The sequence below is a fragment of the Callospermophilus lateralis genome, chromosome 4, assembly GCF_048772815.1.
Source record: "Callospermophilus lateralis isolate mCalLat2 chromosome 4, mCalLat2.hap1, whole genome shotgun sequence".
Classification (NCBI taxonomy): Eukaryota; Metazoa; Chordata; class Mammalia; order Rodentia; family Sciuridae; genus Callospermophilus; species Callospermophilus lateralis.
The window spans coordinates 19,461,784-19,488,972 of NC_135308.1; the positions used below are offsets into that span (position 1 = coordinate 19,461,784).

At 37.2% G+C, this 27,189-nt stretch overlaps 1 pseudogene; it reads right to left on the bottom strand.

The window, feature by feature from the left end:
* Window positions 1-2,050: 2,050 nt before the first annotated feature.
* Window positions 2,051-22,231, bottom strand: LOC143398175 (protein Wnt-8a pseudogene; annotated as a pseudogene).
* Window positions 22,232-27,189: the final 4,958 nt, after the last annotated feature.

The following is a 27,189-nucleotide window of genomic DNA, read 5'->3' on the forward strand; positions in this document are numbered from 1 at the left end:
ATATGTATGTTTTGAAGTCCTAGGGACTTAATACTTTATTTGTAGTTATAGATTGCATAATCAAAAATTATACTATTTAATTTGCTATTGCTAGACTATTAAATTGATTACATTTTAATTACATTTTCAATATGACTTTCTACTCAGAAATATTGCTACATTTTTTTTTTAATTCTAATAATTTATTCATGATTCTTTTAATTTTTCTCATGTTATCTATATGGCAGTATTTTTTTTTTGGTTATTTTTTAACCTAAGACATCTTCTTTTTTCTTTTTTTGATGACAAAAATATTTGTTTATTGTAGGCACATATATTTAAAACAAAGTAGAAAAATGAAAGAGGAAAACAAACATTTCAAGTTTTTTATTACATGATGGCAAATATTTTTGCATTTTTAAAAACAAAATTGGATTCATCCTGAACATGATATTTAGTAATCAACTTTGTTCAGTTAATATCCTGTGTGTTTTCCATGTTACTAAATATTTCTCAAGCATATTATTTTAGAGATTAAGATTCCATTATAGGGGCATGATTTACATTATTTAAATAGTTTATATTATTATCAAACATTTAGATTATTTTCTAATTTATTTTTTATTTTTTTTGTGTTTTTTTTAAATTTTTATTTTTAAATTAATTTTTATTATTTTCTAATTTAAAACAAGGAGCTTGGTGTGAATACCCACTGTTGGAGTTCAGTCGTTTTACTTGTTTATTCAAATTCCCTGCAGAGTACCAGGCACATGCAGACAGGAGAGATTCTCAGGTCTGAGATATTTATATTTAGGAAATCAGTGGCTGAGCCCCCAGGGCTCTTCATAGGAAATTCCTCTTCCTCCAAAAATTACCATTGGAAGAAGATGTAAAAAATGCAAATGAGGAAAGTGGAATCCATGACTGTCCTAGTCTCTTTCCCTGGGGCCCAGGTCTTAGTGTACCCGAGAAGCTCAAGTTAAGGGAGCAAACACATTGTGAATATGGGCGACTTAAGTCCCCAAATTGCTTAGGCTGAATTAAAATAACATTAATTAAAATAATTCTTGTAGAATCCGTGAGTCTGTATTTTTTTTCCTATTGGCCAATGCCTGGATCTCAATTTGATTATCTGTCAAACATTGAAATCAAGTGAGTTTGATATTCTACCTCCCCTGCTTAGTATGGTGGGTAATGGGAACACAGAAGCAGGGCTCCTATTCCCTTCCTGACCCTAAGTTTACCAAGAAGAGTAATAAAAGGTCCCGGCTGGATATATCCTAGAAACATTTATTACAAAATGCAGTTGAGTTTCCAATCTGGGAAAATGACAAAACAGAGGCTTTATAGCTGTCTGGGGAATGTCTGTCTTGTAGGACTTTGGTCACCTGTCTGCTTACTGTGACCGTTCCCTCTCCTTGATACCACAGGTGGTTTTATGAGCTGAAAAAGCCCTCTTGAATTCCCTTAGACTAGGGTTGGAAGAGTTTTTAAAAAGTGCATGCTCAGATGAAAAACTCAATACTCTAAAATCTTCCCAGTAGGAGCTAGAAAGTCTCTATTTCATGTATCTGCAGGAATTCGCAGTTGGTTTTTCTGGACCCAGCCAGAGTGGTGGAAAATTGCTCCTTCAGGGATCTGAACAGAACTCGAATTTTTTTGCTTCTACTCTCTGATTCCCAGCAGCACAGCTGGGCTGAACATGGTCTAAAACTTAAAGGAACAAATACTTTTAAGAATTTCTCTGGGTGTGGATGCCCCAAACCAAACCAAACCAAACCAAATTTTTAGCAAGCTGCAAAATAAGTATAGGCACAAGTACTAGGAAATCGCAGGAAAGATTGGGTCTGCCCAAGTCAGGAGGCTCAGGTTCCAATATCAACTCTGCCAGGAATATCTTGGATAGTCTTGGGCCTCCATTTCCCCATCTATAGCAAATATCATGAGGACTATAAAACTATCCGTGTGATTTTCCAATTGTTTTCCAGTCTACTCTCTCCAAGAGAGAAGTGGTGTTGCCCTTCACTGTCAAACCGGTTCATGTGGGGTGTTATCAGCCTGTCCTGTTGCATCAGGCCTGGGCACTGTCTGGGGAGTGCATGCAGTAGTCCTTGTTCACCACATGCCTATGCTGGTTGTACTTGACCATGCAGCCCCATTGAAATTTGCCATTACAGCTGCTCTTGGCTTCAGTCTTCCTCTCTTCCACCTGTAGCTCACACTCAGTGCACAGGTGCCCACAGCTGTGTTGCTCCGACTTGAATGTATTGTGGCTGGTCTGCAGGCACTTTTGACCCTTTGTGTCATAGATGCCCAGGCTGGGACTGCAGGTATGGTAGTCTGGAGATTTCTCTAAAATGATTATCTTAGCTTCTATGCTAGGAGGAAGAGCCTCAGTGGGAGCTCAGCAACCCTCAGCGTTGTTCCCAGCCCTTAGCTGCTGCTTATCCTTCTCAATTTTCAGTGACTGGTCATGCTTGTCCTTTAGGTAGTCTCCCATCTCCCAGCAGTGAGCCAGCTGCAGCCAGCATGTCTGGATGCTGCAGCTCTCTGAGATATCATGGCATTTGCAGATTCTTTTTACGGTGGCTCTTACTGCCTGCCAGCAGGCCCTGTTGTGAAGACTCATCGGGGCTTTGGCATCCTTCCCCTTCTCCAGATTGTTCACAAATAGTTTGGAGATCCTTTCCCCAAATTCCACATTGTCCCTGCAGCCTCGCTAGATCCAGTTATGGCCTCCTGTTTTTCTGTTTTTGACTCATCACAGTCACAGTTTTCAAAGTCACCCATGCTACAGTATTTGGTGATGGTGTACATGACTCAGGCAGAGCTGATGGCATGAATGAAAGAAAACTCTCTGTTGGCACTTCTCAGCCTGTTGTGGGTGGTGAGCTGGAGAGTGTTTTCAGGGCAGTTCCAATGATAACAAAAAAAAAAAAAAAAAGGAACTTATACTGCTCAATGCCACTCTGGGTGCCCAAGCCCACATTGGTAGTAGGGGTGAGATGGGCAGGCAGAGGCACCAAACGTGGCACAATATATGCTCATGGCCATCCACAGCACAGAAAGGTGCCCTATGACCCTGCCTACCCCTAGGGACCATGTCCAGGTTAGGGTCAAGTGCAGAGAAGTGAGCTCAACCTGGGACTTCTAATTTTATTTGTACTTTACTATATTTTCCACTCCAGTAAAATAATGAGTAGGAATGGTGAGAACTGTAACTCTTAGCTTTGCCTGATCTTAAATAAAATGTTTCCAACCTTTCAACATAGATTTTAGGATTTTTATAAAATTAGTTTTGATTGGCCATGGTGGCTCATGCTTATAATCCCAGTAGCTCAGGAGACTGAGGCAGGAGGATCACAAGTTCAAAGCCAGTCTCAGCAATTTGGTGAACCCTAAGCAACTTAGTGAGACCCTATCTCAAAATAAAAAATAAAAAGAGCTAAGGATGGGAATCAGTGATTAAGTACCCCTGGGTTCAATCCCTGGTACTAAAAAATTAAATAATAAAATAAAATTAGTTTAAAAAATTTCTTCTGATTATAGCATCAAAATGGCTGCAGTTCTTTCACACTTCTTCCACAAAGAGGTGGGGCTTATTTCTCCTACCTGGGAAGCTGAGTTGTACTGTGACTGTTTGACCAATAGAATACAATAAAGGTGACGTTAGCTAGTTCTAAGCTTTGCCCTTAAGAGACTGGAAGGTTCCAGTATGGCGTATTGGCGCCTGAGTTGCCATTAGAAATCTAACTGTCTTGTTTGAAGTACCAAATGGAAAGAAGAGGGGTGCAGCTGAGCTCAGCCCTAAAGCCATCCCTGCCAAGTAACTGAATCTGTTCTTGTACTCTGCAGCTCAACTTAGTGACGCCATCAACTAGAATCCATTGAGTGACTTCAAGTCAGTGCCATGCAGAATAAAAGGTGAGTTCTACCTGAATTCCTGACTTATAAAAATGTGAGATGTAATCACATGGTTGTTTTTGTTTAAAGCCATCAATTTTGAGGGGAATTTATACAGGAGTAAATAGCTGGAATAGAATATGGTCATAGGGATTAGGTCTACCATTATAAAAACAACTTAAAACAATTGCCTTTGCAACTGGGCAGTGAGTAAAAGCAGAAAAGAGTCTCCATAAAACTGTTAGTGAAGCTGGAAAGATCTTAAGAAGACTATTGTGAGTGAGGGCTTGAAGGACATGAGAAAAATATTAGGGACTTTGTCACATATGGATGGAAAGTTGGTTCTCACTGTCATCTGTTATAACATGGAAATAGAAACAGTAGCCAAAAAACTCTTAAGTCTTCTTGAGGAGATTTTCATGAAGAATATAAAAAGTACAAACTTGCTTTTCTTTGCCTATAATAAAGAAATAGAAGAGAGAGGTAAGCCAAGGAAAGAACCTTTAATAATTTAAATATGTTTGGATGGGTTTTATAAATCCCCTCTAATAAACAATAGAACAAATAGCATTGTCCCAAGAGCAGTCTCACACAGAAACCAAGATAGAGATGAGCATGTCTTAAAAAGATTGTGGGTGTTTGGATTGGTGATGGATTTCACTCCCCTCACCCTGTCCCCTTCACCCCTGTTAAACATTAAAGATATGGTCCACTGCCTTCTGGCTCCCATAATTTCTTGTGATAAATCAGCAGTAATTGGAAGTGATATTTCTCTGCAGTTGGAATATTGTTTTTCTCCACAAATGTCCAAGATTTCCTCTTGGTCTTTGGTTTTCCAACATTTGGCTATTAGATATCTAGTATGTTTTTTTTTCCCCACAGGTGGCCTGATTAGATTTTGTTGATCTTCTTTATCTGTAAATTTATATCTCCTCTCAAATGGGAAATTTTTTTCTTTAAATTTTTCCTCTCCATGTTTCTCTTCTCTCTTTTTGTGAATCCAATTATAATGTATGTTAGACCTTTTGATAATGTCCCACAAGTCCTTGAGGCTCTGGTTCAATTTCTATTTATAATCATTTTTTATTTCTATTTATCATATTGGATGGTATCTATTGACTTATCTTAAGGCCATTGACTTCCTAACATTTTCATGATTCTCTTCATACCATCATAAGACTAATTTAATTCAGATATTAAAATATCAGTTCAGCTATATAATTTCCATTTGCTTTCTTTTACATTTTCTATTTTTAACTGAGATTTACTATATTTTATTCCATACATTTTCCTTTACTTTGTTGAACATAGTTAGAGTAGTTGCTTAATGTTCTAATTCTTATTTCTAGATTCCATGTCTCAGGATTGATGTTCACTGATTATCTTTTCCCTTGATAATGATTCATATTTTCCTGTTTTTTTTAAATATTTCAAGTAATTTTGGATTATATTCTAAAATTATAAACGTTATGATGTGAAGATTGTTGATTTTCTTATAGTCCATTGAACAATGTTGATGTTTTTCTTTTATTAGGCAATTAATTTGGTCAAACTAATAGGGCATACTGTGGTTTTTGAAATAAGATAAAATATCATTTTACTTTTTTTCTGCCTTAGCTGGACTGTCACAGTCTTCCTTGAGTATACATGAATCAAGGAGCAGCTATATATTTGGACAGAATATATACACTCAGAATTCAGGGCTCCTCTTCTTTAGCTCTCTTCTCCATTGTCTTTCCACTTCACTTTCTAGTGCCTCTTTTCCCCTCAAATCTTTATTTTGGTTCTCACGTTGTGTATCATGTATACTTTCATGGTTTCAGCTGCTTTAAGATTGCAGCCTATTCACAGGTGGAAAGCCAAATAAGTTGATATTTTCACTCCATTCTGGTCCTTTGAGGTCGTCCTCCACAATATTCCTGCTTCTGTTCACTCTTCAATGTCTTCAGGTCATTGTTGTTTTTGTGTTTTCTCAGGATGTCTGCAGGAGAGGCAATTGATTAACAGTTTATTCCATTATTCTGAGAGTAGAAGTTCCTAAAACTTTTTTTTTTTTTTAAGCTAAGGCTTTTCTGCTAGTTAATCAATGTAGCAGTAAATTTAAGTAATTATTTTACTATGTTTTTATTAGTACATTATAATTAAACATAATAGTTGGATTAATCATAACATATTCATATATGCAAACATAACATAATTTGCTCCATTTGTAGTTGCCAATTTTAATTTCCATCTTTTTTCTTCACTTCAAGACATTCCGTTTGGTTCAACTTGTGAATCTATCTTTTTCTTGATAATATTTTTTATGACTTAGTATGTTTTTTAACCAAATTATTATTTAATTAATCAAAAAATATTTAAATATAGTCAAATGTGAAAAAATGATTAGTTAAAAAATCGAGACTAAAGCATAAACAAAGTTGTGGAAAAAGATAATAATTTTTGAAAGAAAAACTCAAAGACATTTAACTGGACAGAATTTCTGCATTATTAGCTGGCTTTAGTTTCCTGGAGAGTTTGCAAAAATGTCTTTTGGAGAAATTAGTGAATAGGTCTTTGGGAATGGGTCTCACCAAAATCTGGCATTTGGTAGAAATGTGGTATGAGTCAGGTATTGGTCATCTAGTGAGAATCTAGTTGAGGATTTGAGTTTCTCTGAATTCCCTCTTTCAGGTTCACATTGGCTAACCTTCAGCTCTCAGAAGTGGCTCAAAGCTGAGCATTTTTGTGGGTTGAAATGAGTTTTGTCAGCTGAATCAACATCTTAGCATGAAGGGCAGCATAAAACTTTCATCAGGACATGGTCCAGGCAAGTCAAAGTCAGACCAAAATTGGTCAGGCTCACCTGATTATTGTCAATGCTGGACTAATGCAAATGGAAAGCACAAATAATGCGTGGTAAAGGCCTGTTCTGGTTTGTACACGAGGTGTCTCCCAAAAGCTCCCGTGTTAATGCAGGAATATGAAATGACTGTGAGAGCTGTAGTCTAATCTAGTCTATCCTAGTTTGAATTACTGGGAAGTAATCCAATCGCAGACAGGTGAGGCATAGCTGGAGGAAGTGGGTCATGGTGGGGGGCACAAATTCTGGAAGGCTGCGTCTTCCCCCCTCCCTCTCTCTTTGCTTCCTGTGCCATGAGCTGAGCAGCTTTCCTCTTCTGAGTCCTTCCCCCATCATGTGCTGCCTCATCTTGGGCCCAGAGCAGTGGAGTTGGTCCTCTATGGACTGAGACTTCTCCTTGAGCCCCAGATAAACTTTTCCACTTCTAAGTTGTTCTTGTCAGGTGTTTTGGTCACAGTGATGCAAAAGCTGACTAAAATAATAACAAATTAGAGAGAAACTGTCTTGTTGGTGAACTCACAATCCAGTCTTCAACATTTCTGTCTTTAAAGCTAGTGTGGACAGGTTACCTTTAGAATGGTGACTAGATATTATCCTGGGAATATTCTTTAATTCTCATTTCCGTTGCATCTTGTTTCTGGAAAATCGCTTCAGGTTTAGATCCCAAGCCTACTACTAGTGTTTAAAATTTCTTCTATCATGTTATACTATTGAAGAGCTCTCTTTTTAATCTCTGAAAACCCCTTTTTATAAGATCTCTTTTCTTAGCTTTCAGAGGATATCAGTGGTAAGTTTTCAACTTTGAAATTTTATTCTTCTTGCAGCCTCTTAGTGTACCTCTTCTGTACACTTAGTGTTATAAGTACTCATGCTAACTTATCAAAATAGAAAGATCTCTAACAGTAATGCATAAGTTGCATTTATAACCTGTCAATTGGCTGGAAAAGTACAGTTTACTAGAGTAGGAACTGAAGTAAGACAGAGACATAAAACACAAATACTGGAAGAAATCTAAGGGGTTTTGTAGTCTAGCTCTTATCAGTCCATTTCTACATTTGTCCTGAGATAGGAAGGGGTCATTTTTACAGCATAAATTCTGCTATGATGATTTATTTCCATATAGGGTGTAAAATGGAAAAAAATAATGTAAAGAGTAAGCCCATGGGGAAAATAATAGACTCTGATAAAGATGAAAAGAAACAGAGAAATGGTCCTATAACCAAAGCTGGACTAATGCAAATGGCAAATTCCAAATTCAAATAGAGTATGGTAAATACCAAATACAAATAAAGTATTATTAAGGCTGAGAGGAGCACACATCACTTCTGGTTGGAGTGATTAGAAAAGGCACAATGACAGTTTATCCACAAAGGAAGACGTGAACATGTCCAATGCACATGTGGAAAGATTTTGACATTAATAATGAGTTAAAATGAGTTGCCATTTCCATCTATCAACATGTCAACTATTTTACCAGATAAAGAAAATACCGTGTTGGTAAGAGTGTAGAAGAATAGCTAGTTTCATTAATGGGTGGTAAAGTTTTATTTTTTTATAGCCTTTTGGAAGGAAAATTTGGCATCAAAACCTTAAAACCAATTTCATTCTTTAGTCTCATAACTTCTGAGAGTTCGTTGTAGGGATTGAGCTGGAATGCAAGCAAACATTTGTATCTATGAGTATTTGCTGTGGGTTTATATATATAATGACAAAATGTTTAAAATAACTTGAGGGACTAGATTAACAAATTATAGTATGTACACATGACAGAAGAATCTTCAGTCTTTAAAAATGTAAATTACAGAATTTTTACAATAACCTAATACATGCATTTCTGAAAACACTGTTTTTTACAATGTCATTCACTAAAATAAGAGGACTTAGGAAACAGCAGTGGGGTAGACTGTACTAAACCGATGGCATCAGTGGGGGTCATCATGGATGTAGAAACTATGCAGCCTCTTTCCAGGGAGAATTTGTTACAATTGATCAAACAAATAAAAAAAGTACTTGAAAAAGTAAAAAAAGAACACTAGCTGGTTCAAACAGAGTAACAGGACATGTCTCCCATCGTAGATTTTGGGAAAAAGCAAAAAAAAAAAAAAAAAAGATTTTTGGAAACTAGAAGGAGCTAAGTGAAGCTGAAGCTGGTACCTGTAACCTTTGAGTGCGAGGGTTGCCTCACTTCTGATGGTACTCCAGGAGCTCAGAGAAGATGTCCCAGGGAGGACACAGCTGCAGAGCTCTGAGGGAGGAGGCTGAAGTTCCTGTTATGGATGCTGAAGAAATTGAAGATGGAACCCCACTGTACCCGTCAGAGTGAAGGGCTGTTACCAGGCAATGCTGATAGGAACAGGGGGCAAGCAGAATGGCAGAGACGCTTACCCTTCCCAGCCTTTCTCTCTCCCTTTATGTCCACTACCAGCACCTCAGAGGGAGCCAGCTGACAAGCAAGAAACATGGCTTGCATAGTTTTAGCTCCAATATCACAGAGCAGGGTAGAGAAGGGTAGTGTGGTCAGCGAAATTCTAAGAGGACCTCGGAGGGTCTCTGTTCTTGGTGCACATCTTGTATACAACTCCCACCCTCGAGTGTGCGTGGAACCTGTGAGTACAATGGGACGGTCTCTTCCTCCATCAGATGACATTGCATGGCACTTAATGCTGAGAGAGGCTTCCCTTACCACTGTACAAGACTGGGATATAGCCAACTGGAGAGGCACTAGAAGTCAGGCATTGCTCCTGTTGCCTGGGAGAAGGTAAGTACCTCCATCCTGAACTGCCCACGGGAGCCACATACTGCAGACCTGTAGGAAGTTTGTAGGAGCTGAGGGGTCCTCCACCAACAGCTAGTAAGAAAACACGGACAACAGCCCCACAACCACAACCTGTCCCCTTGCCTGAATGAACTTGGAAGAGGACTCTGAGCTCCAGTGAGAACCATGGTGTCTCTGGCACCAAGATTGCAACCCTGTGAGCCCCTGGACAGAGGATTCACCTAACCTCTGTCCAAACTCCTGACCTTTAGAAAATGTGAAACAATAAATGAGTCATACACACACACACACACACACACACACACACACACACATGCATATATATATTTTAATGAACACAATACCTTTATTTATTTATTTTATTTTATGTGGTGCTGAGGCTCAAACCCAGTGCCTCACATGTGAGGGGCAAGGGCTCTACCACTGAGCTACAGCCCTAAATGAGTCATGTTTTAGGCCACAGAGTTTGTGAGCGTTTGTTACACAGCATTAGGAAATAAACACAGGCAGGTTTGGAGGTGAAAATAATAGTTCAATAACATGCACACCTATTCAATATTAACCATGGAACTAACAACAAAAAACAATAAAATTGCTATCTCAGATGGCAATGGGAACAGAGCTGGATGATTCAGGGTGTTTGGAGGCTGCTCAAGGGGTATTCAAAATATGAAAAACAGTGGACTGTAAGTGTGGCTGTGGGTAGCAACATATTTATAGAGTAGGAGATGGAGTTCCAAGGAGGAAGAAGAGTTGCTACAAAGGGGGACCCAGGAGGAAGGATAAATGTGCTACAAATGTGGAGAGTGGAGGGCAAATATTGGGGTAGGAGCTCTGCAAGTATATTTTTAATTTTCTTTCTTTCTTTCTTTTTTTTTTTTTTTTGTGACTGGGGACTTACACCAGGGCAGTCACTGAGCTGCATCCCCAGCCTTTTAAAAATTCTTTATTTTGAGACAAGTTCTCACTAAGTTACTTAGGGCCTCGCTAAATTGCTGAAGGTGGCCTTGAACTTGTGATACTCCTGTCTCAGCCTCTTGAGCCATTGGTTTAATTTTCTTTTTTTTGGTTGTGCTTCCATATTCCCAGGGCCTGGTGCATATTAGGCAAATAATCTGCCGTGGAGCTGCAACCCTGGCCTGTGATTTTCTTAAAATAAACTGGGCTCTAGTAGAGCTGAGGGCTCTAACTGAAAAAATTCAGTCTATCAAGAAAAACTGCTTATAAATCACTGCAGATAAGCAATGTTCAAGTTTTGCCAATCTCCTTGCCCAATTATCATGTAAACATTCTAGCCAATTGATGGTGCCATACTTGGAAGCAGGCCCAACTACTACCTCCATGCAGTGTGTTTTCTTGAAGGGAGATTAGAGCCGAGGACCTCCATGGCTAACACAAATGCAGGTTGTTTATTTTAGAAATTAATTGACCACTCATTTTTCCAGGGGAAGAATGAGAGAGTTGGGCGACACAGTTTTTAGTGGAACTAATGCTTGTGATTTGAGACAAAGTTCACATAGAAAAGAAGCTGTACTGACTTTGGTGGAATCTTCTGGAAAGAAGGGCATGACAGGTTCCATATCGATGATTCAAGCCATACAGCAGAGTGTGTAAGAATAAGGGTCCAAATTACCCTAGTAAAATGAAAGTAAAAATTAGAAGAGTAAATGTCTATTTTTAGTTAGGTCACATAAATGGAATTACTTTTGGTATTCCTCGGGTCTCAAACAAGCTGAGGCAGAAAAGCCCGCTGAAGCCGTAAATCTTCATCACCAAGAAAATTGCAGCTGCCCTGATCACTGTCCCCTTTGACCTTAACAGAAGAAATAAGACACAATATTGTGCTTGGATGGGTGAATTAAACCCACAGGAAAATTAGGAAATTATTGATAGTAGTTATGGTTTAGAGTGACACAATATAACTCTTTGGAAACTAAAATAATCAGCTTTTCCTCAATTTTACCTTTATAATTTCTCCCACAAATTGTTTACCTATGCAAAGTCTTTGAAAATGTCCGTTGTTTGAATCCTTCAGGTAGGCTTTGTCCCTTAGTTGTCCTAATTTGCATTGTTTACTTCGTAAGTTTCTTTCATTTGTGTGTGTGTGAGTGTGTATGTGTGTGTGTGTGTGTGTCTAAGTACTGTCAAATCCATTGCAATAGCATTACAGGCTTTCTTTAATGTGTTATCTCCTTCACACAATATAAATGTGTCCCGTTAAAATGTGAAAACCTCTTTCTTATGCCCAACTTCTAGTACTTTTCAAGATATGTGGAATTAAAAACTTCAAGTGTCGAAGAAAGTGTATGCATATTTTTGCATCTTTAAATTTGGTTCTCTCATTTATTTAGTCTGTGAAACAAAAGTAAAAACTTAAAAAAAATTGAATTGTGTATATCATTTTTTAAACGGAGCCTCCTGTTTTAAGATCTGTGTATAGGTCTTATCTCCCTGTTGGTGTTATTCCTTTTCTGATTATACACCAGTCTTGGAAGCAACCATAAACCAAGGCATCATAATTTATGTGATGAAGCTGTAGGATGCGCTCCTGTTTCATATTCAAGAACTAGTGAGGAAGGCAGCGTGGTTGTGCAGGATGGACAGTGGCAGACCCTGTCAGAGACATAAGAAGGACTGAAAAACAGGGATTTTTAGCCATCGCAAGACTTTGGATTTTATTTTGACTGAGATCAGAGGCTGTGAAGCACAGTGAGCAGAGGAGTGAGCTGATCTAACTCATTTTTACCAGTATCTTTTTTGGTCTCTCTTAAGGTTATTATTTAGGAGGTCGAGAGCCAAAGCAGGGAGAACAGTTAAACACTGAGAAATCTGAGTGTAACCCCATGGGCTACAGTCATGGTGGTAGCAGTGAAGTGGCTGGATTCTGGTTTCTCCAACTTCTTCCCCTCCACCTCTTCAAAAGGCCTTGACACTAGGCTGCCACAAGAGGCTGTTAAGTCTGCATTCCTGCCTCCCTGGTGCTCTCCGAATAGGCCTGCCATCCAAACAAATGACAAAAGAAATGCACATGATCCTGGCTTGAATCTAACCTCACAATAGATTCAGGGCCTTAAAAGTCATTATTTGCAATTTTGACCCATCTTTTAAGTCAGGATTCTTCTATTTATCCGCCCCCCTCCCCGCCCCCAGTGTTCTTGCTCTAGCAGTTCAAAGAAAGGGATGACACTTGTTTTGCTTCTTCAAGATTATATTTTAGTTACCATTCAATCTTGGACACTTAATTTCTCAGCATTTAAAATTTTTGACTGAAGCAAGCTTCTTTTAAAAAAATTCTGGGAAAATATACATAAAAATTTACCATTATAACCTTTTTAAATGGCACAGTTGAACAATATTAAGTATGCTCACATTGCTGTGTAAAGAATCTCCAGAACTTTTTCATCTTGCAAAATGGAAGCTCCACACATTGAAAAACTCTCCTCATCACTCCCCACCCCGACCATTCTCCTCTGTCTCTATGAGTCTCACTACTATAGATGCTTTATATAAATGGAATTATATGCTATTTATCTTTTCGAGGTTGGCTTACTTAACACAGCACAATGTCCTTTTAAAGACAGAATAATAAATAATTTATTTTTAAATGAAACTCTTTTTGGAATAACTCCTAACCTGGAAGGAGGAGCTGACTTAATTGACAAGGACACCCAAAACTGAAGCAGCTATTTAATAAAGACATCACCGCCGACATGCATCTTAGAATGTATGAAAGAAGTTTATGAATGCTACTTGGAAGGATAAGAGACATTCTAGCACAGGGAAATATATAAAGAAAAATGTGTTCTAATTGATCTCATTCTTTTGAATTCCTAAAAAGCCATACTTATCAGGTACATAATCATTTTTAGATGGTTCTATAAAATTGGCTCAATTCTCAAACAACAAGTGGATCAGGCAGTATTTTAAATTAGCTATGTGAGATTTTTTTCATTGCTCCCGCTTCTTAGGAGTCCATTGATGTCCTGATATATGGAAAATAATATTTGGAAACATCTTGGGAAGGCTTTACTTTTTTGTTATGTCAAATATCTAAGCAAAAAGACAAACTCAGCCTTTCAACAGGCGTTTCTTGCTCTTTGTCTCTCCAGTATTCCTCTTTTTTTTTTATTGGTTGTTCAAAATATTACAAAGCTCTTGACATATCATATTTCATACATTAGATTCAAGTGGATTATGAACTCCCATTTTTACCCCAAATACAGATTGCAGAATCACATCGGTTACACATCCACATTTTTACATAATACCATATTAGTAACTGTTGTATTCTGCTACCTTTCCTATCCTCTACTATCCCCCCTCCCCTCCCCTCCCCTCCCCTCCCCTCCCATCTTCTCTCTCTATCCCATCTGCTGTAATTTAATTCTCTCCCTTGTTTTTTTTTTTTAAATTTTTTTCCTTTTCCCCTCACAACCTCTTTTATGTAATTTTGTATAACAGTGAGGGTCTCCTTCCATTTCCATGCAATTTCCCTTTTCTCTCCCTTTCCCTCCCACCTCATGTCTCTGTTTAATGTTAATCTTTTCCTCTTGCTCTTCCTCCCTGCTCTGTTCTTAGTTGCTCTCATTATATCAAAGAAGACATTTGGCATTTGTTTTTTAGGGATTGGTTAGCTTCACTTAGCATAATCTGCTCTAATGTCATCCATTTCCCTGCAAATTCCATGATTTTGTCATTTTTTAGTGCTGCATAATACTCCATTGTGTATAAATGCCACATTTTTTTTTTTTTTATCCACTCATCTATTGAAGGGCATCTGGGTTGGTTCCACAGTCTAGCTATTGTGAATTGTGCTGCTATGAACATCTATGTGGCAGTGTCCCTGTAGTACGCTCTTTTAAGGTCTTCAGGGAATAGTCCGAGAAGGGCAATAGCTGGGTCATTCCTCTTCTTAATACTATTTCGAATTTCCTTTGAGAAAACTCCCTTCCCCATTCTCAGGTATGGGGTTTGGGTGACACCCAATCCCAGCTCCAGTGGGTTCTTACCAGCTTTAGACAATAATCATAGTATTTTATTGGTTCATAGATGAGCCCATTCAGAGCTAAAGAGGTGGAAGGAGACTTTGCTGAAAAAAATCAGTATTCTCCTGAATATTCTGTTTCAGATGTGAGTTCTGGAACTGGAAGCCATTAAGCTACTCTAAGAGCTGGTCCAAGTATGAATCTAAGAAAAAGAACTGATTAGAAAACTAAGGATGATGCTAAAATGGCAGAAAAAGAGTGAGGGACCGAGAACATTTGTGTTCCCACTGTCATGATTCAAACCACTGGGTCAGAACTCATTTCTGGCACATTTACTAACTTGAGCCAATACATTTTCTTTCTTATTGGAACATCATGGGACTTACTCTAGGGTCTACTTAACTATTTCACAGAAAAGATGTATGTATATGAGTGTGTGTATATATACCCATGTATACATGTGTGTATGTCATATATATATATATATACACACATATGACAAAAGAGATACAATGTAGATGTTACAGAAGAATAGTTTGGTTAGTAATAAAAGAGAATATGCAGAACTACTATTGGAACATTTGGAAGGATGATGTAAGAATCCATGTCGCATTTTACTCAAAATAAGACAAAGCATGTAGCATAAACCAAAAGATAGCAAACTTATTTATTTATTCACTTCTATGAACAGCATACCTTTTGCTTCCAATATTTTGGGGCAGCAGCAAATAAAGTGGGCTGCTGATGAACCATTGCAATTCTTATTTCTTTAAGTGACCATACCCAACCAAGACCCCTAAAATGATTTGTCAAGTTTGCATCTTAAAAGCATTGGTCTGAATAGCTCTTGTGAGGATCTCAATGTCTCAAATTTACCTAAGAGAAACAGAGTAAATAAAAGGTTATTTTTCTTTTCCAATGTTGTTTTATTTTCCTTAAATAAAGGATGAAGACTAGTGGGGTACACTCTTTGCATTCATTTATTTCTGCTGCCTTCTAAAAGCCCATTAAAATGATAGTAAAGCAAAAGAAGTAAAGTAGAAATCTACCAAGGGAAAAAGAGCCCACAACAAATGAGAGATATCAGCCAAGTTTAGGAAGGTGCAAGGCAGATAGAAAAGTATCAAGACTGGAGAGAACAGAGAACATAGGAAATGAGCAGGGGAATGTGAATTGGTGGAAGCCACATGGAAAACAGTCTAGAATTGCCTAGTAAAACTAAAGATACATATCCAACTGTCAGAAATTCTACTTTCATGTCTAATTCCTTGGGAAAAATTCTTTCATGTACGCACCAGAAGTTAAAGCAGTAAAAACTGGATTAACTCAATTATCCATTAACAGTGTAAACAATAAATAAACTTGAGTGATATTTACACAGGAAAATTATATAGTAATAAAAATGAATAGCTTAATCTAAAAGCAATAGCATGAAAAATCTGAAAACTTACCAAAATATATTCTACTACAATAAGTGTAATTCCATTTATATAGGGATAAACATCAAGTACAATAAAAGTACATTATTTAGGGATGCACATATATAGTATACATGGAGCAGCTATGTGGAAAAGCAAGGTAATAATTAACACAAAAAAATTAAAGTAATGATGATCTTCAGAGCAGAAGAGGGGGATGTAACTGAAAGAGACGTTCCAAGGAAAGCTTCAAAGAGCATTAATAATGTTCTTCTTTAAGTTGAAAGGCAGATAAGTGATTTTTTAAAAAATCATAATTACTATGTGCATACTTTTCTGTGTTTGTACTTTATTTCACTCTCTCCCTTTTATGCACCAACGGGGAGGTGGGAGAGAGAAAGAGGGAGAGGCAGCATAGAAATCAGAATGACATTACACTTCTCAACACTGGTGCCGGAATCTCACAAAGGATAAAGCTGCACATTAGTAGAAAGTCAGTAGAGAGTTTCAAGAATGGAAAAATAACAAAATACCAGTAGAAAGTACCACAGAGATAAACACTGCAAAAAATAGAACTATTAAATGATTTTCAAGAGGTTGCCCATGAGCGTGGGCTCAGATGTGGGGGAGGAGAAGGCAGCTCTGAGAATTATCTTCTTTTCTTATAACATTGTTCTATCTATAGCTACATTGCTTTGCTAATTATTAAACAAAAAAAAGTAATAGAAGAGAATTTTTTTCCCTGATTTTGTTTCTTTTAATAAATGATTTTAAATTGTATTAATGGACAAATTTTAAGTATTTTCTCTCATATTGCCCTTTTTTCTTCAGATATCACATTATCTATCTCAACATATATCAGAATGTTGTGAAATTATTACATAATATTTTGGGTAAAGTGGCTAATTCTTTCTTTTCTGAAATCATGCCTTTCTCTTTCAGGCATTATAGTGGAGTAGTTATGTGGGAGGGCTGGAGTCAGATTGGCTAGGTCACATTCTCTCCCATATCAACTGTATGACCTGAACAAGTCACCTAAATAGTACTTCTGTTTCCTTGTCTATAAAGCAAAGATTTGTAAGATTGCTGTATGTAACATTGGGTTAGTATAGTTGGCTCTCTGTATCTGAAGATTCTGCAGCTGTGGATTCAACCAACAGAGGATTAAAAATATTTTAAAATAATTGCATCCATATTGGACACATAAAAACTGTTTTTCTTGTCATAATTCCTTAAATAATAAAATGTAACAAGTAGTCTCAGAGCATTTACATTGTATTAGGTATTATTAGTAGTCTAGAGAAGATTTAAAGTATATGGGAAAATGTACATAGGCTATATGTAAATACTACATTTTATTATAGAAGGTAGTTGAACACTGGGATTTTGGAATTTATAGGGATCCTAGAACCGATCCCCTGTGGATACTTAGAGACAGCTACCTTTGAAAGTTTTAGAATTTTAGAATACCTGTAAAATTTTACCTGACATGTTGTGAATTCTCTAATAAATACTAATTTTGATTGTTATTACTAGGCTACTTTTAAATTCAAGCTTAATAGTGATTTCCATATCTTTGTGAAACATAGGCATGCCTTTAAAGTGGAGTACTAATCACACACATACAACTTTGGAAAGTATTTATTAGGAAACTAATGCAATTTTCTTGGCATAAGCAAGTCTTTGCTTAGGTAATATGGATGTCCAAATGTTTTACTTTTACAATCAGATTTTAATAGCATTCATATAACAGGCAAGATTCTTTATGCCCCATTACATATCTTCTTAGATTTGCTTTGGGGACTAGTGTACAAGTATTTTAAAACGTTCTGGTACCATTTTGATCTAAAAACTATTCTCTTTTTTCTGCCAAGATACAAAATGAAGGTGTAAAGACAGTTGTTATTTTCGAGGTTTTTCTGTCCCTGTTGGTTAGGAAGACTGTTTCTGACTCTGAACAAAACCAATTATTGTTATTTAATGTTTTTTTTTAAATCAACAATAATCAGGTCATGTTTGTTCTTTTTTAAACGATTTTATTATGCACATGAAGAATACAAAGAAGTTTATGTTTTTAACCCTTATTGAGCTGATGGTTTAGTAGGAGAGAGACAAATATATCAGATTATAAACAATTATGGATATGCTGTAGAAGGAATATGCTTAATTGCCGGTTGAGAATTTAGACAGTAATGAAATAGACATTTCACTTTGTGATGCCAATTTACAATTATGTAAAAGGAAATAACACTCAGTGTACAAGGTCATATCCTAAGAAAAAGGATTAAAAAATGTTCAGTATTGTTGAATTTTAAAATGGGAGTGGATTTTGTTCCTGTGTTACCAATTTTCTAAAAATCTAGAAATTGTCCATGTGTTGCAGGACGGGGATGGACAGAGGAAAGAAGTATTTTGGTGTGTGGCTTTAGAAACTGTGTCCGTTTAACTCAGGGGTCTGCTAGGATATAACAGCAAAAAGTTTAAAAAGACACATTTCTGCAGCAAAGCCCCAGTGAATGGGCATTAGGATAATACCAAAACCAAGTGTGTATATGTTAGTGAATTTTAGTTATGATTATTCAGACTAAATCTAAATAATTATGTATTCCCTCCCTTTCCCTGTGTATTTGGTCATTATAGTTAGTGGACCTTTTCTGACTCTATTTGAGAAACACAGTCTGTCACTTCACTAGGTATGACATGGGTCCTTTCCCTGAAATCTTCCTTTATGATACTCTTTATCTTTAAGGCTTGAGTTCTTTTTGTTTTAAATTTATATTTTAGTTTTAGGTGGACACAATATATTTTTTACACTTGCATGGTGATGAGGATCGAACCCAGAGCCTCGTGTATGCTAGGCGAGCGCTCTACCATTGAGCCACAACCTCAGCCCCAAGGCTTGAGTTCTTTAGTTACATACCTCTTTCTTTAAAGAGCTCTTACTAACGTTTTTACACCCCTAACCATGACTCTCAAAGCACCCTTCACTTGGACTCTAATAACCTTTCTTCTAATTGCCTTTGCCTGTTTTCCCAGCTGCCTCCAGATTCATCTGAGTCATGTACTATTTGAGAAATTTTGAGACATTTGTGAAACTTTGTTATTTCTAAATAACACAGGAAATATCTGTCATAGAACAGTTCTCCACTGAGCTCTATAATAATAGTCTTCATGGAAATTATTATCATAAGCTTTATATATGTATTTTCGATTTATAGATTGTGTCAATCTGGTAAATATGTAGAAGATTCTCATCATCTTCTCTCTTTACTCTCTCATCCCAGGTAGCACAATGGGACCTTTTGGTACATTAGTCTTGTCTTTGTAGAAGATACATTACCTTGACTCAAAGCTTTGAGAAGAGAGAAAATCAATTGGTAACTCTCACAAGCGGGAGTCATACTTAGTTAAAAAAAAAAAAAAAAAAAAAAAGATCAGTCAGCAACATTTAGATGTTGTCTGGATTTTACTTCTCTGAGTTGGTTGTGTTTAGTACTCTGAAAACTTAAACAGGTATGAAACCTGTTGGATCAACTTAATAGGTTGGTTGCAAGTCTGGACATAAACCTCAACGGGCCATGGAGCTAGTGGGCCACTCCAGGTCTCCCCTTCCCTGGCTCCCAATGAGCACACTGCCATCATGCTGTCATCTGGGAAAGGGACCTTCTAAATGACTTCCCCCAATCTTCACAACTTGTTCAGAGCCCCTAAGTTAAAAAGAAAAGAAACAACAACAACAACAAACAAGATTCTCTGTGGTCCTTGGTGAGTACCTGGACATTTGCAGTCTCTGAGTCATGTCTAAGGAGCTAGAAACGTCTGACTTCAATGTCCATACAGCAAGAAGTAAACACAGCAATTTACCAATTGAGTTTTATTAGCCAGCTGACTAACCCACTGTTTTTCCTAGAACATTCTGCCGTGCATGTTTTAACAAGGCAATGATTAAAAACATGGTTAATTAAGTTTTGGTGGAAAATGCTCACGATGTTCTGTTCAAAAAATGAAATGATTCAACACTGACTCTTTGGTGCTGATAAAATCAGTGGCATTGTCCTAACAATATGCTAAACCAGTGGTAGACTCGAAGTCACAGCTTTATCAAGCTGTTAAACATGAACACCTGGAATGAATGACAGGATTATGATCACCTATGATTAGCATTGAGATGGCATGGTTCACAAATCCATGTGTTCCAAGGCAAGGTGACATTATTTGTGGGTTTTTGCAATAGTGGAATTGCTAAGAGCATAGGAAAATTATTAACAGCTATTGTCCAAGTTAATTAAATGTAAACCCATTTCACATAAAAGCAACTTTAATGAGCTTGTATTGCTCACATTTAATAAAGTCAGTGACAGATATGGCTGCTGAAGGAAATAGAGTGCTTTGCTGGCTTAGGAGCCCTAAATTTGAATCTAGGCTGTACGCCTTAGAAACTGATCTCTTGAGAAATAATACCCTAAAGGCCATAAACAATTTTGAAATAAACAGTCAAAGCACAATTACTGACTTCTCTTTGGATTCCCTGTTGTCAATAGAAGTAATTATTCAAATCATTTTGGCTGCATTAAAATATATTTTGAAAAACAACTGTTGAAATTAAAATAACTGCTCTTTCACACTTAATTTTATTCCCCAAAGTAAATTATATGCTTTCTAAGGCAAGTACAGTACCTTTTAGTTAGTTTGATGTCCCTCTATCCTCTCTCATTCTTCTATCTTTTGTGTTTATTACACACAGCACAATGTAAGCACTCTCCCCTAGTTATTTATTGTGTGGTTATTGAACACCCCTACTATGTGTCAACACCATGTTAAGTGTCGCAGACTCCCAGGTCAATAAGACCTGACCAAAGGAGACTGGAGGGAGCATACAGTTGAGGTAAAGAGGCAATTAATGTCCTAACAAGGTAATGTCAGGTGTGCTCTGGGAATTAGTTTGAGGGAAAGAAAGTGGTTAAAAAAGGCTCTTTTGAAGGACACCAAACAAAGTAAAAGGTACTGAACTTATTTTAAAAAGCATGCTGTGTGTTGTTGAATAATTACAGAAGTTAATACTGATATGATAAAAAGGAAAGTATTGTTTCACATTATCATTCGATTTGTCTGTGGTTACCTTTGAATGATTCAAATAAGTTGAATATGTATTTGAAATTCTCAGAAGTCTTTTTATTCAGATGTGGCTGGATAGGACTTTTGATGATGGTAATGTTATCTTGATCACATATGCTATTTTTCTGTTTCATGCCTCAAATAAGTCACATGAATAAACCTCAGCACTCTTTAAAGGGGGTAGTATGGAGAAGACATGGAGCATAAGAGTCGGGGAGATTGGCCACGAGGAATCAGGCTGGAGAGTTAGGCAGGGGCCAAATAATGAAAACTGTCGGCCTGAGGGGTTCAGACTTTACCTTCAAGGGAAGTGGCATTGATGAAATGGTTGTAGCTGTTGTAAGATCACCCTAACAGAAGTCAGAGAATGGAGAGAAAGAGGAAAAATTGGCGGTAAGGTAGAAATGTGGGAGATTATTATGTATGTGATAGAGGAGAGCCCAAAATAAGGGCTTAGAGGACTGCGGCTGTAGCTCAGTGGCAAAGCACTTTCCTAGCATGTATGAGGTACTGGGTTCAATCCTTAGCACCAAAAAAAAAAAAAAAATGAAGCAAATAAAATAAAGGGTTGATGTTTATCTACAATTACAAAAAAAAAGAGATAGGTAAATGGACAAAAGAGAAAGAATAAGATTATATTCTTTCTATATATGAACATCATATATAATAAATATCATATTTTTCTCCTTTGAGAAATTATATATATAATATATTATATATATACATATATATGAAAACACTATGGTATATATAAGGGAGACAGAATTAAACATGTGAAGTGAGAAGAGAGATGTCAAGGAGAACTCTTGGGATTTGGGAGACACAGTGAATGGAGAAGTTATTAAGCCTGGGAATAAAGAAGATCGTGGTCAGGATAAAGGTATGAATTCAGTTTTAGACTGAGTTTGAAGTGCTAGGTAAGATCTAGCCCAGATGTGAACATGCAGATGTGTCCTTAGATGAGAGATGGGACTAGAGGTAGATTAAGCACAGAGAAGAAAGAATAGAACTTGGGTATAAGCTAACGCTGAGGCCTTAGAAATCCAGCATAGACATGGATCTTCCTCCATAGAGTTTGGAACCAATGTGGAGCCAGACACAGCAGTCAGACAGGATTGGAAACATTACCTTCATCACTGGTAAAGCTGATTGGAGAATGCAGCTTCATTTCCAGGGTCAAACGATGTAGATAACTTTTATATTCACTAGACATGTTCACTTGTCCCTGGGTTTGGAAGGGAGAGTGAATCAAAGCACAAATCTTCTGTATGCAGACAGGTTAGAGGAGAGAGTTCTTTGTCCCAAGCTCACCAATGAAAGAAGACACTCTTTTTCCATGGGGAATAGTGAGGGTGGACTGAGAGAAACAAAAACACACAGGCCAGCCTCCATGGTTTCCCAATTGCCTACACTTAAGATGACGGCAAAGGAAGCAGACGCAGATAGTAATAAGATGACATCGATAATGAAGTAGATTATGGAAATTGCTAGCATCCATTGCTAGCACCTGCCAGGTGTGGTTCCAAGTTCTTTATAATCATTGACGTCTGTAATCCTTACATGAAGTATAAATAGGGAAACGGAAACACAACTGAATGACAGAATCAAAATTTGAATCTAGGCCGTACGCCTTAGAAACTGATCTCTTGAGAAATAATACCCAGAGGAGGAAGACAAGAATAACAAATAGAAGAGTGTGGAGTCATGAGGCCTGGACAGGAGGGAGTCACATCGTTAGCACAAAGTCCAGGTAAGAATCCAACTACGGATCTCTAGCTTCATGCTGTGACGTGTATATTGTTGACACTGTGAGCCTCAAAGTGTGATGAAGAAAAAAAACAAAAAACCCAAACAGTTATTTACTTCATCAAATAAAGAAGAATAAATTAATGAGTTAACACATAGAAAGATAAATAGACAAAATACCTTAAGATTTTGAATTAACTGATTTCTTATGTTTTCAGTTTATTTTTATTATTAAGGTCTAAGTACAGTAGTTTCTTTCGTGTAGACATCGACTTCAACATTCAATTAATTTAACCTGGGGATGTCTAAATTGAACAAGTAAAAAATTAATTTGTTTGCCTACAAAGATAAAATTAATTGTATAGCCCTGATATTTCCTTTGTACTTTGCAACCAGTGTAAGTTGAGCCTTAGAGAGCCAGAGATTGGGATTGGGTCTTGCTTTTGCCTTAAATGATTAAATTAGCCCCTTTAACCTCACTCCTTCCATTATAGGGGCTCATGATATATTCATTCTCCATAGCACTCCACAGCGATATATTTTTAGGATGGCATCAATCCTGAACCTTTGAACTTGGATTGGAGGTTTTCTAAGTCTCATCTTCACTATCATTGCCAGATGGGTATGCCAGGAAAAACATCATCTCAAGAATTAGGTTTTTTGGATTTTTTTTTCTGGGAAAAATTGGGAAGTGGGTCAGACAATCCTATAACTTTAGTGAAAGATCTGTTTCAAAGAACCCTGTAGTTTAAAAGACAAGCCTTTAGTGTAAGATCTAGACATTTTCATATTGAAATGTGTGCCAGGGCAAATGTTTAAGGTTTTTGACTTACTGAAATCACAGCTCCAAATGGGACTCAGTGAGGTCATATTTTCCTAAATTGCAATGAAACTTGTGCTACTCTTTAGGGTGCTGCACCTGGACCATCTGTCTTCAGTTTCTTCTGCTATTATCAGTTGGAAATTTCAAGATGGTATATATCTCCTTAATTGTTTCTTGACAGGCAAGTTAAGAATACCATAGCAGGTTCTCTTCTTCCAGAACAAGCAAAAATGGTTTTGTATGCACATGTAATTTACAGCATTCTGTGTCTCAGAAGATCTTTGATACAAATATCTGTAAATTTAGTAATTTCTGTAGTTTCCTCTTACCTTCCAGATTCTAACTGATAGACAGTAGATGCTCCTGACTGTATAGAAAACTAGCATCAGGACACAATCCAGGTTTTAAAAAATGTACTTGAAAAAGTGCTGATAGTTTTGGTAATAAGCTAAATTTAGAGACTGCTTTCTCACTCATTTTATGTGGTCTCTATCTCTTTGTGCTCCCAAATTAACAGAACAGCACACTCAGCTTTTATCAGATGCCACTTGGTTTGTTATTAAATGTATAGGATCTTTAAGCGTGCACTCACTGGTCAATACAATCCAAATGCAACAGCCTTCATGAACAAACAAATACACATATACACTTAGAAAGCTAGGTTGTTTCTGAATATGAAGACCCCTTAAGAGATAGCAGTGTCAAGTTTTAAATGACTCAGTGTAAGCAAAAGGCTGATTATCATCACAAAATGATGAGCTTGATTTTATTTCTTAACTCCTAGGAGAATATTCACATAATTTCATATACATCTCTCACCGCTTCTATTTCCTTGCTTGAAATTGATCTGTTTAAATTGTGTATACCCTCTTGACTCAGTTTGTGTTGATCATATGCCTCTAGAAATTTGTCAGTGTCTTTGAGATTTTCTACTTTACTGGAGTATAAATTTCAAATAGTTTCTAATTCTCTTCTGTATTTCAGTAGTCTGTCATGATATTTCCTTTTCCATCCAGAATTTTAGTAATTTGAGTTTTTTCATTAGGGTAGCTAAGGGTTTGCCAATTTTATTTATTTTTTCAAAGAGCAAGCTTTTTTCTTGTCAGTTTTTTTGAATTCTTTTGTTTCAATTTCATTGTTTTTTGCCTTGATTTTAATTATTTCCTGTCTTCTACTACTTTTGGTGTTAGTTTGTTCTTCTTTTTCTGGGGTTTTGAGATGTAATGTCAGGTCGTTTATTTGGTGACTTTTTCTTCTTTCAATGAATGAACTTAATGCAATGAACTTTCCTCTTAGCACTGCCTTCATAGCATCACAGAGATTTTGATAAGTTGTATCGGAGTTCGCATTTACCTCTAAGAATTTTTTTTTATCTCCTCCCTGATGTCTTCTGTTATCCATGCATCATTCAGTAGCATACTGTTTAGTCTCCAGGTGTTGGAGTAGCTTCTATTTTTTATTTCATAATTGATTTCTAATTTTATTCCATTATGGTCTGGTAGAATGCAGGGTAGTATCTCTATTTTTTTTTTTTTTTTTTGTATTTGCTAAGACTTGCTTTGTGGCATAACATATGGTCTATTTTGAAGAAGGATCCATGTGCTACTGAGAAGAAAGTGTATTCACTCATTGATGGACGGAATATTACCTCCCTTTTCTACAGTCACCTAAGTTGGCCCAGAGGCAGAGTGTCCAGAGAGAAAGACCAGAGATACAGAGCTTTGTTCTTCAAATTCAGCAGTGAAATAATTTAATAATTAAATTTAATAATTTAATATTCATCCATGGAGAAGAAGGAGGATGAACTGGAAAGAATATCCAAGTGTTGGTCTAGGTGAAGTATCTTTTCATGAAAACTTGAGACCAGAATAGATGTCCTCTCCATCAGTCAATATTTCAAAGCAGGGCAGAGAAAGAGAAGACAGAAAAAGAGGGTAACGATGCTGCTGCTGCTGCCGCTGATATGATGGTGATGGTGGGACTCTGTGGAGAGCTCTGTCCAAACTGAAGAGTAGCTAAGTCTTTTTTTCAGAGTTCCTTTGTCCTCCCCTTTCTGAGCCTTAGCTCTGCCTTGGTAGTTTTGGCAGGGTTTTATGTCATCTCAGATAGTCTGGCTTGAGCATCACGAAACTATGTGGGTGTCTCTACCCTCTCTCTGAAATTTTGATCCCAAGATGGAGGAAGGAAACAGGCCCTATGCTAATGTCACAAGCCTTTCTAGCTTCTCCCTAGCAGCTCTTCCTAATCCAAGAAGGCTTTCCCTCCTCCTAGTGGGCAGTAAGATGATATCTTGTCTTCTCCAGCATCCTTCTATGTACTCTGGTTCTCTTTTACAGTCTCTGCTTTCCAACCTTCATCTTGGTTCCTTAGGATACACAAATTCTTTCTTTTTCAAACAAAGCCATTCCCAAGTGAAAGTCTTGTCTCTGAATTGGGCTATTAGGACTTGTTTCTTAACTCTAAAGGTGAATATTTCTCCTTGGGTTCTGGGCTTTGTTTCCCCCCTACATAATAGATGCTCAGTTCTATTGAGGGATGATCTATCAGCAAAAATGACCAGGTATGAAGTCATCTGATGAGACGTCATCAGATGTATTATTGTACTTTTGACAGAACCACGTAGAAGACATTATCTCCTCCTTTTCACCTTCTTCATGGAGATCATCAGCTCTGTCATTTACTGGGTCACATTGCTGCATCTCTACCTTTTCGAAGCACTGTCTCCATTCTAGTCCCTCTCATGTGGTGCTTGGTCACACACACACACACACACACAGACACACACAGACACACACATACACATTCAATTATTGCATTTATGTTATGATGATATATACATACATGTATATGCATGTGTAAATACACACAAACATAAAATGATAGCATATCTCAGGTGCCATACGTGTATCTTAGAACTAAGGAGGTCCAGGAAGAATAGATTTATTTTGTCCTATATACAAAACTAAAAGTAGTTCCATAGCCTCATCTCTTCAGCGATTTCTATTCTAGTTCCTCTATATCAACCAAAACATGCATATAAATCTCTTGACACATTTTCAGAAAGATAAAGGCCCACTCTTTTCTCATTTAGGACCATCTCGTAGTGCTTATTGGGACTAAATAGGCCCAAGGCCTCACCACTTAACAAAACCCAATGCCCCACTAGTAAAATTATTAAAGATGAAACTCTTTAACGGCTCAGGAAGGGCTTGAAAGAATCCTTTTGATTTTCGTAAGCTTATTAGGTCACATCCTGGCTATGTGACCAACAGTTACCAGTATAATTAATTCTCCTGGTAAGGAGTTGGCGGAGGCAGTGACTGTACATCTGAAATCTGCATCAGGGAAAGGATTTTAGGAGTGAGGCGTGTGAAATCTCACACAGAGAAGGCCTTCCTTTTGCCCTTCTGGACACACACACCTGTCAGCTGTGAGCCTGGGCGTCTTGCCAGTTTAAAATGCTGGATCACAGGTCTGCTGGGTCCAGACGGGAACACTCTATATTCCATGGACACTCCCTCTTCTTCCTCTCAGCCTTCCCTGAAGAGCTGGGAAGGCAAAACCCATTTCTGTTTTGAAACCCGTTCTATCATAACCATCCT